This window comes from Rhinopithecus bieti, unplaced genomic scaffold (assembly GCF_001698545.2).
Source record: "Rhinopithecus bieti isolate Rb0 unplaced genomic scaffold, ASM169854v2 scaffold_11291, whole genome shotgun sequence".
NCBI classification, from domain to species: Eukaryota; Metazoa; Chordata; class Mammalia; order Primates; family Cercopithecidae; genus Rhinopithecus; species Rhinopithecus bieti.
Genome location: NW_016807158.1, coordinates 2688867 through 2708158, shown reverse-complemented (window position 1 = coordinate 2708158; position 19292 = coordinate 2688867). Strand labels below are relative to the sequence as shown.

Below are 19292 nucleotides of genomic sequence, written 5' to 3'. Positions count from 1 at the left end.
GATTTTGAGATTAAATAATGTAAATTATTCATTTAAAAGTGTTCAAAAATTTTATATCTGGCCTTTTAAATCAATACAAATTTAAATATTTGACTGTTGATTATTGCTATATTTTGTTTTTTGAAAAATGTATTAAAATTTCTATCATGTTGCAAATTTTAAAAAAGAAGAAATAAAGAAGGAAAGAGAGGAAGACATCTAGACCTACTATAAAATTAGAATATATCTTTCTAGAACACATCACCATTGTTTTAAATGCTTATACAGGTAAGTACTAAAGGGAAAAGTCTAAGCTGATAATTAAATTATTGAAAGTCAGTAGTTAAATTTAGCACATCATATGATTATGACTAAAATGAGAATATAAAAAATAACAAAGTTGGAATAACAGAGAGTAGGGACAAAAATTGCAGATGTATAAACAGGAGTCATAACAATTTCAGGAAAAAAAACTCATTTTTTAAATAAAATCAATAGTTTGCCCATTTAAGCCATTGATGATAAAGTGTTATTTTCGTGGTAGTGTTGATTTTTTAGAATTAGAAAATAGTGTAACAAGTTGGAATACAGGGATATGATAGAAAAGGTTAAAAGTTGAACATCTAAGTGGTAATCAAAAGTCTTGGGAAGAACCAGAGGTGGAGGAAGTAACTATGGTCTACCCAGAAAAGCAAGAGAAAAGTAGAAAAGTAAACAATTTCAAAGCAAGCAAATGGAAATCCTACTGATGTGAAGATAGGAGAGAATTCCCTGCCAATTCTAAGACTTGCATCATACCAAGAGGCTCCAAAGAGTTGAGAGCTGAATGCAGAAGCAAATGTCTTCTAAGTTAATGTTAATACACACACACACACGCATAAAAATTTGTGAGTCATCTCTGTTGAAGTAAATTAATGTTGAAGAGACATATGAATTTTTCACTATTTATATCTAACGTGTGTGTGTGTGTATACACATATATCCACATAAATACATACATCCTGAGAAGCCAAAGGTCGAGGTGCCTCCAGATTCAGTGTCTTGTGAGGGCTTGCTCTCTGCTTCAGAAAGGCTCCTTGTTGCTGTGTCCTCAACATGGTAGAAGGGCCAAAACAGTCTCTCATATAAGGGCACTGATCCCATCATGAGGGCAGAGCCTTTATTACTTAGTCATCTCCCCAAAGGCGCCACCTTTTAATACCACCACAATGGAGATAGTTTTCGATTTGAATTTGAAGGCACACACTCAGATCATAGCAGCCAGGTAGTGAAGGAGTGGAATTGTCCCTGGTGATATTTCATAAATCTAAGCATGAGAGGAAATTAATGAGAAAATCTCAAGGATGGATGTGTTACCTTGACAACTTAGAGTAACTATCGCTGGGCTATTCCATCTTATTGGCTGATTTAGAGTATCAGCCCCAACTGTTAGTTAAGAACAGTAACTAAGTATCAGTATTTTTTTTAGTTAATCCCAGTGCACACAATTTGATTTGATACTCTGAAATTTCATATTCAGCTGTTAAGACAGATATTTTATTTCAGAATTTTGAATCTGAATGGAATATTCTTTTATCCACCAGAAGTGACTGGGCATAAATTCTGACAGCTTCCCGACACTGATTTGTTAAATGCATATCTATGTAATACCTTTCAGATATTGTCAATTTTGACGTACCTACAGATAACCATTTTATTAATAAGTTTTATATTAAAAATATTTAGATTGTCGCCATTAGTATAAATTATTAATGGTGTTGAGATCCCAGAGTTGTTGAGGAAACATTATATAAGGGTTTTTTTTTTGTTCTGTATTAAAAATTTTTATTATTTCTTGTGGCTTTAAAATACAGTTAAAGTAATTTTAATGTTATCAGAATCCCTCTTTTCCAGAGAAGGATATCTTTTAAAAGACAATAAAATGTCCTTAAAAATATGTATTTTATTGTGTATATTTAAGGTTTACAACATACTGTTATGGGATACATAGAGATAGTAAAATGGTTGCTATCGTGAAGCATATTAACATCTATCATCTCACAGTTACTTTCTTCGTGACAAGAGCAGCTAAAATCTACTTATTTAACAAAGATCCGTAATACAATAGAATTGTATTAACTGTAGTCCTCATGTTGTATGTTAGATCTCTAGAGTTGTCATCCTACATATCCGCTCTTTTGTATCCTTTGACCTACATCTCCCCATTTCCTTCCCCACCTCACCACCTGTGATAACCACGCTTTCATTTTCTTTTTCTATGTGCAGACACAGAAAGAAAAATATGGCATGATCTCACTTATATGTGGAATATTATTTATAAAAGTACTTTTATAAGGTCAAAAATGGGTAAGGAAAATAGATTGTTCTGCTACAATGTGTGATGAGAGAGTACTATTACAATTCTTAGAACTGAAAGTATTGTTAAATGCAATACAGTGGACTTCCTACCATCACTGTTTCTATAATAAAAGTGTGGAGAAAAAATATTTTAAAATTCAAACACTAGCTCGAATTTAAAGTCATGTTATCTTAAAACAATTTTATGATATTCAACCATTATTCCATTCCTGGTCCTGAAGGTGTACAATCCAAATTTACTAATGTTGTTAAATAGTACTCCAGGTTCAGCAACCATCCCCTTATATTTTTATTACAGCCTTACATTTATGTGAGTTTGCACATGATAGCTTCCATAATCACCTTACCGACTTCTAGTCCATTACAACATTCCATTTATTACAGTTTATGTACATGCTCTGTTTTGTACTACTATGAAAATTTTAGTATGCTCAGATCTTTTTAAAGATCCTTTAAACCTTCTGTCTATAATACTATAAAGAAAATAAAGGTGCTGTTGGTTTGGTTGAAACCCCCATTTTTCTTTAAGCTTCCATGGAAATTTTTTCATGCTAATTACTATATTAATACAACTCTACCTTTAAGAGGGTACATAGTCACAGAGTCTAACAGAAACTATCTGTGAAATAGTATACTGCCAAGATATTTGTGGAAAATGAGATTTCCATCTATATAAAATATTCAGTTTGCTCCTCCAACTTGAAGTTTCCATAGTCATACAGATAAAATATTTCATTCCACATATTACAAAACACAAAGTGTCCTAAAAGTTTCATTTCTTGTTCATTGAATGTTTGAAAACATTTTGGATGCAATTTTTAAAGTGCTTTGTGGAGGTATGATTGCCATGCAAAAAAACTGTACCTATTTAATGTATACAAGTTGGTAAGTTTGCAAATATATACCTGTGAAACCATCACCACAAGTGAAGTTCAATAGCTATAGAGAAAACCATAGTATGTTATTTATTCTTAATACTCTGGAAATTTTACTGAATTCTCATATTTAAGCTATTTTATAACAAATTGCTTACATTTTCAAAGAAAATTAATGGAAAAACTTAGTTATATAACAAATTATCTAACAGTTATTGTTATTTTACTTAATATATTGTTTTACTATTTTGTAAAAGTATATCCCTTTTATCCTAGGAGTTCACTTAAAAAAATAGATCACAGAACAGACTTTCTTCTAGTGCTTTCAAGAAGCATTCAAGTTTTCATATTTTCCAAGAAGCTAATTGGTCAATTCAACTCATCTTTGTAACCATAAATTTTATATGGTCATATTTATCAATATTCTCTAACATCATTTCTTTCTTTTATATTTTATAGAAATGATTTTCTTAGCCTGTGTTTGCATAAATATTCACCTTTGGTTTTCTCTTGCCATGAGTTTTGATGTTTTGATAATTTTCTTTTAATGTATCTGTAATTAATCTTCACATATAATGTTAGGTGAATACATTGAGTTTCTCTTTTAAATGCATTGTTTACCCCCAAACCATTAAATAAAGACTCCATTCCTTCACTACTCTTTTGAATGACTTTATGGTAACTTATATACTGATACACACTTGTCTCTTCCTAGAATATATTTATAACTTTTATTCATTTTTTGAATATATACTGTCTTGTATATCTAAAATATTACTCTTGCCTTATTCTTATCATTAATGGAAATCCTTGTAGTATTTCTTTATTTGAAATTATGTCAACTTGCTGTATCATATTAGGGAAGTATTCTTGTGTTCCTCCTTTGCTAGTCAGATGATTATTTTGCTATCTGACAAAATAAAGATATATTTTTTATTTTGGCTTATTGATGTTGAATTTTACTATTGACAGATTTCCTAATATTAAACTGTCTTTGGATTCTTGATCATGGTATATTATTTAATATTAACAACATCAATATGACACTAATATTAATAAATACAATTTCAAATTTGTGGTATGTGAACATTGCATTTTAAATATTTTTTAAATTTTTTATCATTCTCAGAGATAACTATATAAGAAACACATCAAATCACAAAATTCACTAAAATAATTCAGAGACCATGCATCACAAAAGAATATTTTGTCTTTATCCGTATGACTAGGTATTTTAAAATCCCATTTTATACCTGTATTAACTACATTTTAATACTATTGAACCGTTCTTAAACTTTCCTTGTGAATGTTTTTACTAGTCATGTCTATGGTATTTCTAACAATTCTAGGTTCAAATAAATAAGAAGGAGACAATCTATCATTATTGCTTTTGCAATGTAAATTCAAAGAGAGTGAAGTAAAGCATCCTGGACATTCCTTCTTGAGAAACAATAGGCCAAAACAACTTCACAGGCCCGTTATAGGCCAGAATGATAAAAATAATGGATTTACAGGACAATGCTCTGAGGCAAAGAGGAATAGCCACCAATGGTCCTAGACCTACCATGTTTTGTCTTCATTTTTGTTTTTAATATGCTCATTAGAATTTAAATGTAGAAAAACAAATATTTTCAGTATCTTCTTTCAGTCCTGTCATCTTTAAGAAACAAGTTTCTGATCTTTTTTTAGATCTTTTGCAAACAATTGAGAAATTATTTTATATTGCTATTGTTGCTAAAGATGGGTAGCAAATTACAAAGATTTGTTTTTCAGATCTTTCATAATGTATGACACTTTTAAAAAATAGTGTTTAAGAAGTGGAGATATCTCTCAAAGATTTATAATCTGTGAAGACCTAAGGTTCAAGGGGTCAGCATGAGTTATACACTCATGCATTGCATAATAACTGTCCTAAAATGAGAAAACCTATTCTAATATAGAGTTTTTATATTGTCAATGTGTATTTATTTAACATAATATGTAATATTTATTTAGCAGTGACTATGTGCCAGGTACCTCTTTATCAGTATACATGTCATTTAAACCTTACAAAAACCCATTTGAGGAGCACTATTGCTTTCCCCTTGTGCAAAAGGGAAGCTGAGGCACAGGTACGTTAAATAGTTACCCCAGATTACCCAGCTGGTAAGAGATTAGAGCTGTGATTTAGGTCCCAAGCATTGACTCCAGATACTGTAGGCTTGACCCCAAGTTGGGTACTGTATGTCTGGTAACATGTAACCTAGATGTTATGATGCAATGAGATTTCTATCCTGAGATTCTAATAATGATAATTAAATTGTAGAAATTTATTATATTTCCAGGGGAATATAAGAAGAAAAATATGCTGTTAATAAACCTGCTTTGATACATTCTTCTCAATAGTGAACTTGAACTATAATATAATTCCCACTGGATTATAATTCAAAGAAATTCTTTTTTTTCCAAGTATAACATTCATCATAAAATGAATGTGAGAGACAGTGAGATCCCTGTCTAGATAAATAACTTACGGTTGAGCATAAAAATGTAAGATTTAGATTCAAGACTTAAGGGGAGACTGGGAATTATTTCTTCCTCCACTTGCCAAGAGCTGTTAGACTGTCAGAGAGGGTGGAATAAAAGAAATACCGCTTCTGCCTATTCCCCAGCAGTATCAGGACCAGCCCAATGTTGGCATGATGGAACACTTAAGCTGTACTTTTAGAAAATAACTAATGAGTGAGGAGTTCAGACAAATATTATGAAAATTTCTATTTCAGTTTAATAGTAATATTTGGAAATGTGCTTTGTTACAACTAAGGTTATTAATAACATGTTTATAATATAATGATATATTTGCAAGGGAAATATTTGAAACTAAAAGAGGAAGGCTATATCTGTGTAGTTATGTTTCTATTGAGCACATGGCACTGTACTTGGTCAAAATCTTCCCCTTATTATCTTGTTTAGTCTTTACCTCTAGCCTCATTTTACAGAGTTTATGGAGCGTCAATGAAAAGAATCTGAGCTCAAACTCAGTTCTTCCTAATTTCAAATCTGGTTGATTACAGATATTTCCACCAGCATTGTTAATCATTTGCTGATTTTTTGGGGTCATTATGTAGGTTGCATTAATAGATGCTACATAGAGGAAATCACAGTTCTAATATATATTATTGAAGATTGGTACATTTTAGTCCTTGCAGGAAAATATTTAAGTATGAAAGAACTAGAAATGTCTCTATTTATCAAATCTAAACATAAGCAAACCTTTTATTATATAGCAAAACCTATAGCATATGAACTGAGTTCTCCAGAAAGTGGTAGGTAGGATCTGAGATTGATAATAAAAGAGAATATTATAGATTTCCTTTTAGAAAACCAAGGAAAAGGTGTTGATATAGGGAAGAAAGATTACAAAGGAGAAAGAATGTCTGCTTTACATCCAGGCAGTAAGCAAAAAAACAACAAAAAACAAAAAACAAAATAAAAGGGATTTAAGATCAATTTAGCTGAGCAGCACCGATATGGCATTGAGTCCTTAGACTTGAGACACTGAACCACACTGATGATTTGACATTCGTGGACAGACGTTTGTGAAGAGTTAAAACTGGGAGGCATAACTAATTCAGATTTGTTCAGTGGCACGGTCTAAACTATCAATTTTTTTGAAAAAGAGAATAGCCCATTGTTACCAAGTATATAGAAAATTACATACCAGGTGTGTACAAAATTAATTACTTTAAAACAATGTTTACTGCCATCATTTTAAATGAATATTCTGCTAATGGCATACAAATAGTTACTTTGAAGTACTTTAAAGAAGTGTATTTTCTTACATAAGCCAAACAGCAGCCACGTCTCTTAAACTGAGTTTCTGAATTCTGCTTCCTGTGTATACCTTTACTGATGCAACTTCTCATTTAGTGACAAATAAGACAATTCAGATAAAATTGTAGTGGATTTTTAAAAAATTAAACAAAGAATTTAGAGTCACATTATTTGCAAATCCAAAATAGTAACGATAGAAGATCAGAACTAGGCTTCAAATTCAGCTGTTATTCCAAATCACTAGGATGATAACAATAACTCTTCCCTGCCCTCAGCTGTCCAGTGGGCAACAAACTTGGAGGTGCTACACATTGAATTCAAGAACTAATGGGCAAGAGCAAGTGCGGCCATTCTATAATGTGCATCGTCTTTTGCTGAACAGAAGGAATGTTCTATTCAGCTAGCGAGGACTGTAAAGGACAAAATGTGCAGCATTGTTGTTATAGAGCAGAAAGGAAGCACAAAGAGAAGTGAAAGAGGAGGAAAACGGTGATCAAAAGAAGGCAAAGTTATGAAGGACTTAAGAAGACGTGAAGGGGTAACAAGAAATTTTTGAGAAGGAGAAAGAATGAAACCTCACTGGGATCATGCAGCAATGTGGGGTGTTCATGCAGGTAGTCAGCCCTAGATGCCTCAGTCGTACTGTTCTTTTCCATATTCTTCCATATTTTGCAGATAGTAAAGGTACTTAAAAAATGTATATTGAAATAATTTGTCAACTGCATTAAGAATATACTTTGTGATTGCCCAAAGAGCTTGATCCTCCTATAATTTGAAGGAATTATGAATTTAATGGTTAGAGAATATGTAGAAAAATTGGTGTTAATTTGTTATATCCTTGACAGTTTTTCTTGTGAAATCTTATGGATGTAAATAAAATGATTCTTTCATTAAAAAGAACTTGCCAGACAATGAAATCATATATCCCTTAAATTTCTTCCCATAGTCATACAGGAGCTCTTTATATGCTAAAGTACAGCTGCTTATTAGTTGTATGACTTTGGTCAAGTCATCTGTCCTCCCAGTATCTCAGTGTCCTCATCTGAAAAGTAGCTTACCTGTACCTCACAGAAGTTTTACGAGGATTAAATCAGTTAATATTGGGAAACACTTAGACAAGTGACTGGAACATTGTTAGTGTTATGTAAGTCCTTGATATTATTGAAACTTGTGTTAATTTCAAAATGACCTTTTCCTGTTATCTCCCAGTTTCAGATAATTATATCAAAGTGTTGTTACTATATTAGCTTTTATAATAGTCTGAGCAGCATCCACCAAATCAGATGTGTTTTCCATATTTACATCACAGCTGGGTAAGAGAAATCACGGGATAGCTTGACCCCCAAAATTCAAAAACTTAGAAGGAACAGCATCTGTCTTCTCCATCTGTTTAACCAAGATTTCTTAATTATCTGTGAAAACATGTCAAGTCTGAATCACTCACTGTTCAGCTTAATGAACTGTATTTTTTGACACACATTAGAACTTTGTGTATTCATTAATATTATCTCCTGGTGCTGTTTTCTGTGAGGATGAGGAAAGCTCAAAGTGACCTGTATTCAACCTACATATACTATTATTTTGATGAGGATGATTAAAGCTATTCCTCCTTTAGTTTTTTGTTGGTGTGTCCCTTATCTCCTGCTTTTGTTGTAGGCACTCATTTTTCCACAATCAAGTCACTGTCACTAATTGTTCCCTCCAGTGATGCCTGTCTGCCGCTGCTGTTCTGAAGCAATTGATGTTGATGTTACATTGGTTCAAATTATACTTTAGTTTGCCCTTGAAGCTTTTTGGCTGTCCATCTTGTGCTTGATTGTGTTCCTCACTTCATCATGTAACAGCTGTTTTGGCATTCTTTTCTTATTTTTCATTTGTTTTACTCCCTGAAATGTAAGAACTTGGCTTCATTGCCAATATTTTAATAGTATTCAGAAGTATCATTATTGATTTTGATAATGATGCTGTTTGATAATGGATGGCAATGAATCTTGTCCTCTGGCTGAAAATGCTTTTAAAAATGAGTCTAACTCTCTGGCCATTAGAGCTCCTTGGGAGGCCATCATTTCACAAGACTACCGTGTAGTTTGAGCTGGAGGCTTGTTGTGCTACAATTTTTCAAGTTTCCTATTGTGCTGAATCACGCACATTTTTCTTCAGTTTGGTATAGTGTCATCCCTGTGATAATTTAATAGTTGAGTGGACTTCATTTGTAATTTTGCTTTAGGGGATGAAATAACTCCCATTTCAAAGACCGGCCCTAATATATCTGACTTTTTAAAGGTGTAGTTGTTAATTATTAAGAAGTGTATTTTTATGGGTCTAAAATGTAAAACACACAAAATATTTTTAAAATCTTAACTTTAGATTTGGAAAATCTCCCTAAACCTCTATAGTGTTTTATTTTACTTTTTATAATTTTTATCTTGTTTGTGATTCTTCCCTCTTAGTAGACTCTACCAAGCAGAAGAGTATTTTCTTATTAATACTTGCATTTCCCAAAGCACATACACAGGAAGCTGCACATGGGTGGTGAATAACTATTTGTTGTTTCTCTTGTGTTGAATATACATGCCATACACACATACACACACACAATAATCCTCTCTTATCTGTGGTTTCACTTTATGTGGTTTCAGTTATCCACAGTCAACTACATAAATATTAAATGGAAAATTCCAGAAATAAATTCATTTATTTGAAACAAATAACTTTTACATTTCGGGCTGTACTGAGTAGCATGATGAAATTTCGCATGACCCTGCTCTGTTCCACCCAGGATGTGGATCATCCCTTGTCCCGAGTTATCTACATTATAGACGCTACCCGCCCATTAGTCATTGACATCACCTTCTCCTGAAATCCAAACATCAACATCTTCATGGCTTCATGATCTAGGATTACCCGAAGCAGATAATCCTTTCTGACATGTTGTCAGAGGATCAATAGAAGCCTAATGCTATGTTGTAATGCCTCTGTCATTTATCTCACTTCATCTTATCATGTAGGCATTTTATTATCTCAAATCATCACAAAAAGAAGGTTGGGTACAGCAGAATGAGATATTTTGAGAAAGGAACCATATTCATGTAACTTTTCTTACAGTATATTGTTGTAATTGTTCTATCTTATTGTTAGTTGTTGATCTCCTACTGTGTCTAATTTATAGACTAGACTTTATCATAGGTATGTATGTATAGGAAAAAACATGGCATATATAGGATTCTGCTTCAGGTGTTCACTGGGGAGCTTTGAACATATCTCCCAATGATAAGGGGAACTACCATATAAATGTATACAGCTAAGATTAATTCACTGGTAGGTTGCTCATCTAAAATATGTGAGAATTATCACAAAAGTATACTTTGACCAAAATGAAAAAAGGTTTTCCTAGGTAAACTAATCATGTAAACCTATATAAAAGAATCATTTAAGAAAAAAAATTAAACCAACAGTATGATTGTTATGCATTAATTTTCTCTGGTCATTTAAAGCATATATCTGATAGAACCAATCATTGCTTAGAAGCAGTCTTCAATTAATTTGAAAAAAAGATATTTAATATTTTAAATACCAGTAATTCAAGCCTATCTCCTTGAATGTTCTATAATTTGATAAATCAAACCTCTCTATTATTCAGACGGGCCTCTTCCCATATGATATAAATCCCTATACTATTCGTCTTTTAATCACTTTCTGTATTCCTCAATGTTTCTTGTAGTCAGTGCAGTGTTAATTGAAGTTCATCTGAATTATCAAGCCAGGCACTAGGACAATTAGATCTGTCTAACCTGCTTCAGAAGATATTACTGAAGACCAAATAGGCTAATGTGTGTGAACTTATACTGTTACAGCTAAAATGCTATATATATTTGGGCATTGTTATTAAATTACATGAAGGATAAACTAAGTCATTAGACTATTTTGATGAAAAAAAATTATTTGTATCTTATTCCTACTGGTCTTACTTTAGGTTTTCTAACTATATGCACAGTAGGAAGAGTGTTTTTTTGAAGAGAGCTCTCAGCTCTGAAGTCAGGAGCGTTATCAGTTACAAACACATTTTAAATGCCTTGCTCAATGAACTCCTTATTGGTAGAACCAGGTTTACATGCTGACTACACGATCTAGAGGCTTTATGCCAAAATCTTTCTGATGGGACTCTAGGTGCTACAGTTAATTTTTTCATACAGAACGAAATTATACTCAATCCATATGTATTTGGCTTTCCTGAAATATTATTTTTATTTGCCAGCAACACAAAGAGTTCTCAACTATTCAAAATTTATTTGTTTCCTTTTTAATAATCTTTTAAGAAATGAGAATATTATGAATAGGTAGAAATTTAAAGAGAGGTGAGTTTGGAATGTTTGAGTCCTGGGCAAGGAGGAAAACAGAAAGAAGGGAACCAGCTTTTGAGTGCCCGCTCAGCACACATGGCCATTTGATGAGTGCTTTGCAAATAGTAGGTGGATAACTGGTGACCCTGGGCAACCAAAGTTAGTAGTGATGCCCGTGAGTACCAGCAAGATGAGAATGCAAAGAGGGAGCTTCAAAAGATTAAGTGAAAACTTTACTAACACTACAATTTTATGTAGGCTAAATCTGCATCTGAGTTGTCACAGTATAGACTCTTTTTGCCCATAAAGAAATGTATCTATCTAATTTTTTATTTGTAAATATACAGGTAATACATTATTGTGATAAAAGTGTGCATTTCTTCTTTAAACAAAATATCTGAATTCAGTCCATTTCCCATAAGTTGCCATTATATTACTTGCATATTGTATAAAAGATTATTTTCTATGACTTGCTGTATTTATTTTCTAGGGCTGCCATAAAAGTACCATTAACTAAATGGCTGAAGCATAAATTCATTGTCTCACAGTTCTGGAGACTAGAAGTCCGAAAGCAAGGTGTTGGCAGGGCCATGCTCCCATTGAAAACAGAGTGAGGACTCTTTTCCAGGCCTCTCTATCAGCTTCTGCTAGCCTCAGGTGTTCCTTGACTTGTACGTGGCCATCTTCTCCCTGTGTATTTTTACGTTGTCTTTTGCGTGTGTGTGTGTGTGTGTGTGTGTGTGTGTGTGTGGGTGGGTGGGTGTCAAAATTTCCGCTTTGATAAAGCTACCAGTCATAACAGATTAGAGTCCATCCTAATGACCTCATTTTAACTTCATTACCTTGTAAAGATCCTATTTCCAAAAAGAGCCACATCCTGAGGTCCTGGGGTTACTGCTTTTGAGAGAAGTGATTCAACCCATAGTACTCACATACATATTTCCCAATGTATCTATGTAACTAAATAGCATTGTTTGGTATGTAGGTGTGTTTGCATACCGTATCATATTCTGTGCTTCCATAACTTGTTTTTTCACCCAGTCATATGTCTTGAAGAGTTTTCCAGTTAGTAGATATAGCTTAAATTTATTATTTTACACTGATGCATAATATTATAATAATAAGGCATAAGATTACCATTAAGAAATTGTTCTATCGATTAATTTTTAAAATTTTTGATGTTATTTGCTTTTACAGTGAGCAGCACAACAGACTTCTTCAAGCAGTAGAATTTTTAGGTCATAGTCAATTCACATTTTACATCTGAATGCCCATAATCAAACTGACCTCCAATCTTTCAGGTCAATGTTATTTCCACCAGCAGTGTATGAGTGTATTATCTCCTAGTATCTTTAGTAATACTTGAAATTTGCAAATTAAAATTTTAAAACTTGTCACTCTTTTCTGTAAATAAAGTCCTGATTTTAAATTTTATGTTTACCTATTGGGTTTTCATTTATTAAACCACAAATTATAATTGGGATATTTTATTTGGGAATAAAATTTACTTAAATGTGAAATAATAATTGTGCTGGCTAATATATATTGAGTGCTTATTTTGTGCTAGATAATACATTAATTGAATATTGCTCATACTTTAATACAAATTTAATAGATAATTCTTCTTATACATAATTATTTTTAACAGAAGACTTGATATTAAATTATAGGATATTTAAGAATATAGGCTTAGGTTTGGAAACACAGATAGATGCCAGAGTAGATGTGTAAATAGATAAGTGATTCTTTTTGGGTAATGAATTAAAGCAAATGTGAAAATTGTGCATCATCAAAAAAGTTATCTTTGAGTGTTTCACTTTTACTATTGCACATTTTCTGGAATTGATGCTTTAACAAGTTTTGATGTATCCTAAAACATTTATTAAGCATGTATCACTAAAAATGTATTAAGCATGTTCATATACAAATATTGTTAGTATAGTGGAATATTGTTTTTAATGATATCAGTATCATTATAGCTGAGTTCTGAGTCAACCTCAGCCCCCTAACAACACAATCATAAGATGTTCATCCTACTTTAGGTACACATTACAATGTATCCATTCCTGTCTCTTTCCTCATTCTATCTTAGTCTATAATTTTATGCACATATATTTGTTCAGTAATTAGATTATAATGTTCTAATCAATAGATGGGTGCCATTGAATTAAAAATGTATTAATTTAAACCTACTCTTGCATAAAGATAATATCTTCATATCCTTTCTTGGCCATTAACTTATTTATTCTTCCAAGAAAACTTAAAAGAGAAATGGGACTGATATATTATTTTTATTTTATAAATAAAAAATTGAGAATGACTAAGTAATTTTTTCAAGGTTACAAAACTGACAATTGTCATAATAACCCAAATGTAGGTGTGTTCTGACTCAGACTGTGACACTGTCCATCACAAAAAGCTGTCTCTTTATCATTGTACTAGAGATTATATTCTGAGTGGTAGTTATATTTTAATTAGTAGTTGGGTAACAACCTTTTGCTTGATTATAGGAAATAAAATAATGCTATTGAATAATAGTTATTTATGATATGGAAAAATTAGAATCTATTTCACCAACATTTTCTTATCTCCATTCAGTTTTTTATACTCTATAGATTTTTTTTTTAACTGATAAAATACAGGAATTGTAACAGACAAGTTTGAACTGTGATCCATTCCCCTGGGTGTACTTAACAATTTTCAGAAGGGAATTCTATTAGTAGAAGAGAGAAAATCAGGCTATTGTGTTTCCTCTTTCACCTTATCCATTTGATTTCTTCTTCCTAGAGATTTTGCCAATAATGAGGAATGAAACTATTTTAATTAATCTTTATTCAATGATTAAAGATGTACCTATAAAAATAAACATATGTAGCATGTGAGTTACTACCCTGTAATAATATTAGTACCACTTACTTAAAAAAAAAAAAAAAAAGCAAATGTAATGTCTGCAATTCGCTTGATGGTTCCAGATAGGATTTTTTAAGATTACCAAATGATAATATCTCAGTTGCAAATTTAGCAATTAACCAAAAATTACTCTCTCCTGTTGACCTGAAATCATTTGATTTGAAATAAAGTACTCTTTTTCACTCACTTATAGCAACTGTAGATAGCTCTTCAATCTCTTCAAACTCTTCAACCAGAAGAGTTTGATATTTTAAGCATTTGATTTTTTTTAAGCATTTCTAAATTCCCCCAAAGCAGAGTGGTTTCTGAATTCCATATAGAATGACTTCAAATGTATTTAGAGACTTCAGTGAAGCTGCTCATAGTGAGACTGGCAAAAGGCTATTCTATTTTCTTTGAGTCTTGACTAAACAGTACTTCCTCCAACAGAAGTCTATATTTAGTTATAGTCAAAATAAAAAGAAGTTACTGGTCAGGGAAGTAAAGTGAGGAATTGCTGAGGAGAGGATGATCGGTGACCCAGGAACTACTGAAAATTGGGTGTTACAATGTATTTTCTGATATATTATGAAATAACCTTCCATAATTATTCATTAATTGATTCAGCAAGTACTTGTTGAATGCCTATTACATGCCAGCCTTTGTTCTAGGCAATGAGGTACAGCAATCAACATAATAAATAAAAATCCCTGTTATCATGAAGCTTACATTCTAAAATGTCTTCTCTAAGTCTGTTCTACTGTAAGTCTAGTCTATTTGACTACATATTCAATAACTGTAATTTACAACTTCCTAGCAGATTATGTTTTATTTCTCTTTCATCTCATTACCAGACTTTGTTATTCTTTACATCCCTTCCTGTCAAATCCTCCTATTAGCTACCTGAATAATCTTACTTCTCCTGGGATAGTTTCATTCCTTGAATTGTGACTGTCATAACCTTCCCTCTAGAATGATACTCCAGTGAAGACAGAACACGAACCCTCTCCATATTTGACAGGGCTTTGGCCCTGCCCCCAAAATCTCTCATGCATTGGTCTGCTAATCTTTCCACCAAGAAAACACTACAGATTAAGTACAAGAGAGTGGAAGAAGGCATTGCAGATTTTGATTCTTTAGTTAGACCTCAGTTTTTTACCCATAAAATAGAATGATACACTATTAGCTACCTCGTAGGGTTGCTCTGTAATGAAATATTAAGTAATATAATGCCTGTAAAGCATGCAACTTAATATTCAGTATAATGGTCCTCAAAGAGTGCCTCAGGGCTACCTGCATCAGAATACCCTGGGTGCTTGTAACAAAGTAGATTCTTGGCTGCTGCATGTTAAATTAAATTCACTGGAAATATGAGCTAAAACTGCATTTGTAGTGGTTATCTAAGTGACTATTATGAAAGCTAAAGTTTGAGAACTATCTATAAGCACTCAAAAATTCTAAAAACTCATATAGTCATGCCTTGCTTAATGACAGGCTATGTTCTGAGAAATGTGTCTTTAAGCAATTTTGAAATTGTACAAGCATCATAGAATGTACTTACACAAACCTAGATGGTGTTGTCTACTACATACCTAGGTGATTATATATGACGTAGCCTATTGTTTCTACGCTACAAACTTGTACAGCATATTACTATATTGAATGCTACAGACAATTGTAACACAGTGGTAAATACATGAATGTATAAACATTTCTAAACATAGACAAGTTACAGTAAAAATACTATAATTTAATCTTATGAGACCACTATCATATATGTAATTAACAGGCATGTCATGTGGCTCAGGATTGTGTTACTATAAGTTATTTTTCCTTTTAGTAATGCAATTCTTTAAGAATAAAGTATGTTGATGTAAGTTAGAATATTACTCTGATAATTCATTTATTTTGAAAATATTTTAAATATTTACTAACTTAAATGCACTTTTCTATCTATTTGCAGATTCTAAAATGTAAGATAGTTTTTGTACTTTTAATTGGGGGGAGACTTAGACAGGAAAATTAAATTTAAATTCCTAAGTAAAAAAAATGAGAGATAGATAAAATGTTATGGAGATTTTAGAAGAAGGAAAATATTACTCTCTCCGGAGTGATCAGGGAAGACTTCTTTAAAAAATTGGAATATCATTAGACATTGGTAGAAGTATGATAAAAGCATCATGTTTCTTTTTTTATTATTATTTCTTACTCCAGTATTTATTGATTAGACTAGACAATAATATCTGTATTATCTGGAAGCCATGAGATCCCTGAAAAACCGGATTCAAGAGTGAGAAAAAAAATGCCCATGAACCAAGTAATTTCATTTTATTTTGGCCTTTATAACCGTTCTTCAGAAGTGAGAGAGAAATGTTTAAGGGGAGTGCTGTATTTCTGTTAGGAACTTTACCACTGATATATTAGCTTTCTAATCTGAGGCAATAGCATGAAGATTTTGGGGTAATTCTGTTAAGGCTCAAGCAAAGCAGAGCCCAGGTTTTTAGCCATCTATCTTTTCTATAATGGTTGCATTAGTTATTAAAAAGGAAATAGTTGTATTAGTTCATTAAAAAAGAACTAATGGAGCCCCCCAAATGAGCAATTTAGTTCTTTCTGAAACATGAAACCTGGCTGACCCATTGTTTCCAGTATCCCCAAAATGATTCAATTTTTTGTGTAAATTGATCCTTTACTTTTCCTTACTTATGATGGAAACATTGTAGTCCTATTGATGTGTGATGATTCAAAATTAGTAAGACATGCATTTTTTTGTTACTTAAATTGTGCCAAGAGGAATTAGATGCTTTCCAAAGCAGTATGTTAGGTTTTTCAATTTCTGTGAGTCTACACAAAGAGTGTATAAGCAATTCATTTATCCTTAGTAAACTGTAATAAGATTATCTGATACAGTAAGGTATTCTATACTTTCACAAGTAAGGGCATGAAAGTATGAGAAAATGCTAGTGGTAAAATATTTAATAATTGTCTATATTGTGTATATATTTTCAATTTCTATTTGGACATATATATGATAAAGTGTTTAGGGATTTTAGCAGAATAAATAAAAGCTAAAACATACAAAGTATAAATATCTAACTTAGAACTAGATGAAAATTATTTAGCTCTCACATCTATCCCTGTGTAATTGTATTATGATTACCACTAAAAAGAGTGATTTGTATTCATACATGCCTTATTTAGGAAAACAAAAGCAAAAATGTAGCTACAGAGAAAGAGACATAATATATGAATATAAAGAAATATAAAAATACCTTTAGGTATGACATACTAAATTTACCATAGAATTTGCCTCTTGGAATGGAAGAGGGGAGTAGGAATAGAAATGGAGTAAAACTTCAAATGTATCTATGATGTTTTCTCATCTTTATTTATAAAACACAAATATAATTAACTGTTAATTCCTGTAATGGATGATGTATTAATACTCTTCTCAATTTTGCAAACACCTTAAAAGCAATAAACACACATATGTATCGATGTGCATGTATATTACTTATTCTACATGCACCACTGAAAACAACCCACACAACAATCTCACCCTTTATCACATCTGATAGATTTCCAATTTTAGGTTGTGCTCGAGTTCTACAAGCCTGGGAAAATAGATTTGGGATAAGGATACAATAAATGCAAGTTTCAATACCTGCTGCTGTCTTCATTTATCCTGGTAGCATCACGGGAGCTTCTTGCATTCTCTACGACAGGTTTTTATATTAACTTCAGCTGGGCTTTCCTGACTGGATGTCAAATATGTGGATGCAGCAAAAATGCAAAAAGCCTTTACATCTGTTCACATTGAGTGAATCATGTATATTCCTTGGTTAGTTGAGTAAGTTGAGTGGTTTCATATGGGGTATTGCTATGGAAAAATCAGAAAGACTTGCCTGCAGAACAACCTGTAGAAATGGAGTAAAGAAAGAAGAATTAGGAACATGCAATAGAATTGCCAAACACTTATAAAAACAATGCTCTTGTCTTTACCCACTGGGACCTCATACGAAGTTATTTTCTAAGTTTCAGGTATTTATCTAAAGCCTGCTCTCAAGCCCTTTATTTGAAGTGTAGGAACTACACTTTACAGTAGAGATGCTCAGAAATGGTTTCCATTTGTTCTTTAAAAAGACCCAGAATTATACCTAGGCTAAAGTTGGGCATTTTTAAGTGTTTCAGCTCACACATGAATGCTTTCCTCTTATACTTTTATTAAAAAATGGTCTTAAAAATATTTAGCCTTCAGAAGTAGACCACCACAGAAATGGTGATGATGGGGTAGCACTTTCTATTTTGTGGCTTAGGTGACTAACAGATTTTACAATAGGCATTTTAAAAGTCAAGTAGTACTCTTTAAATCCAGTGATAAGTGGAAATGATTTTTTTCCCTAGTCATCTGAAAGAAGTTAATTCAAAAATTGTTTGGCTCTAAAAAATGAAACTAACCCACTCATGTTGCAAAGGACTTGATTGATCTGAAGGAAAGTCAAAACTATGCTGCAAATGAGTATCATCTGAGTCTTTCCTGGGTGGGGTTTTTTCTGAGGGATAATTGATTTAGACCCTAGGCAGTTTCTGTCTAGGGAAGGTTCAAAGCTTTCACTAGGATTTCTGCTAATTCCTGGGGTTCTCATTCCCTGTGTAACTCTAGTATACTGTCTCTGTTATCCCTCATGTTTTCCTAGATACACAACTTAGCCATTCAATAGTTGATTGTGATGAAAAGGACACTCAGGCTTCATTTGGAAAACTTTTGGTCTAAATAGCATATAGCATTCAGTCATCTTACAAGGGCCCTGTCTCATCCACAGAATCTTCTGCGCTCCTGATTTGCAAAGTTTCAGTACTCTTAAACCTCGTGGCTAGTTCACAGGAAATTCCACTGTGAAAGACAAGCTTGAGTCAAGGTGTGGTGATGATTCCACACCCTTGTGGCTCTGGGGCTCTATTCAGCCCTTGTTATCAGAAGTAGATATGAATTCTGAAGAGGACTGGCCAGTCAATTTTTTATATATATATATATATA

The 19292-nt window shown here is 32.5% G+C and overlaps 1 protein-coding gene across 2 annotated transcripts in view; it reads left to right on the top strand.

The window, feature by feature from the left end:
* The window catches only part of MAGI2 (membrane associated guanylate kinase, WW and PDZ domain containing 2), a 1515811-nt gene that overhangs the window by 69648 nt on the left and 1426871 nt on the right, over window positions 1–19292 (top strand). The gene's annotated exons all lie outside the window — the stretch shown is intronic.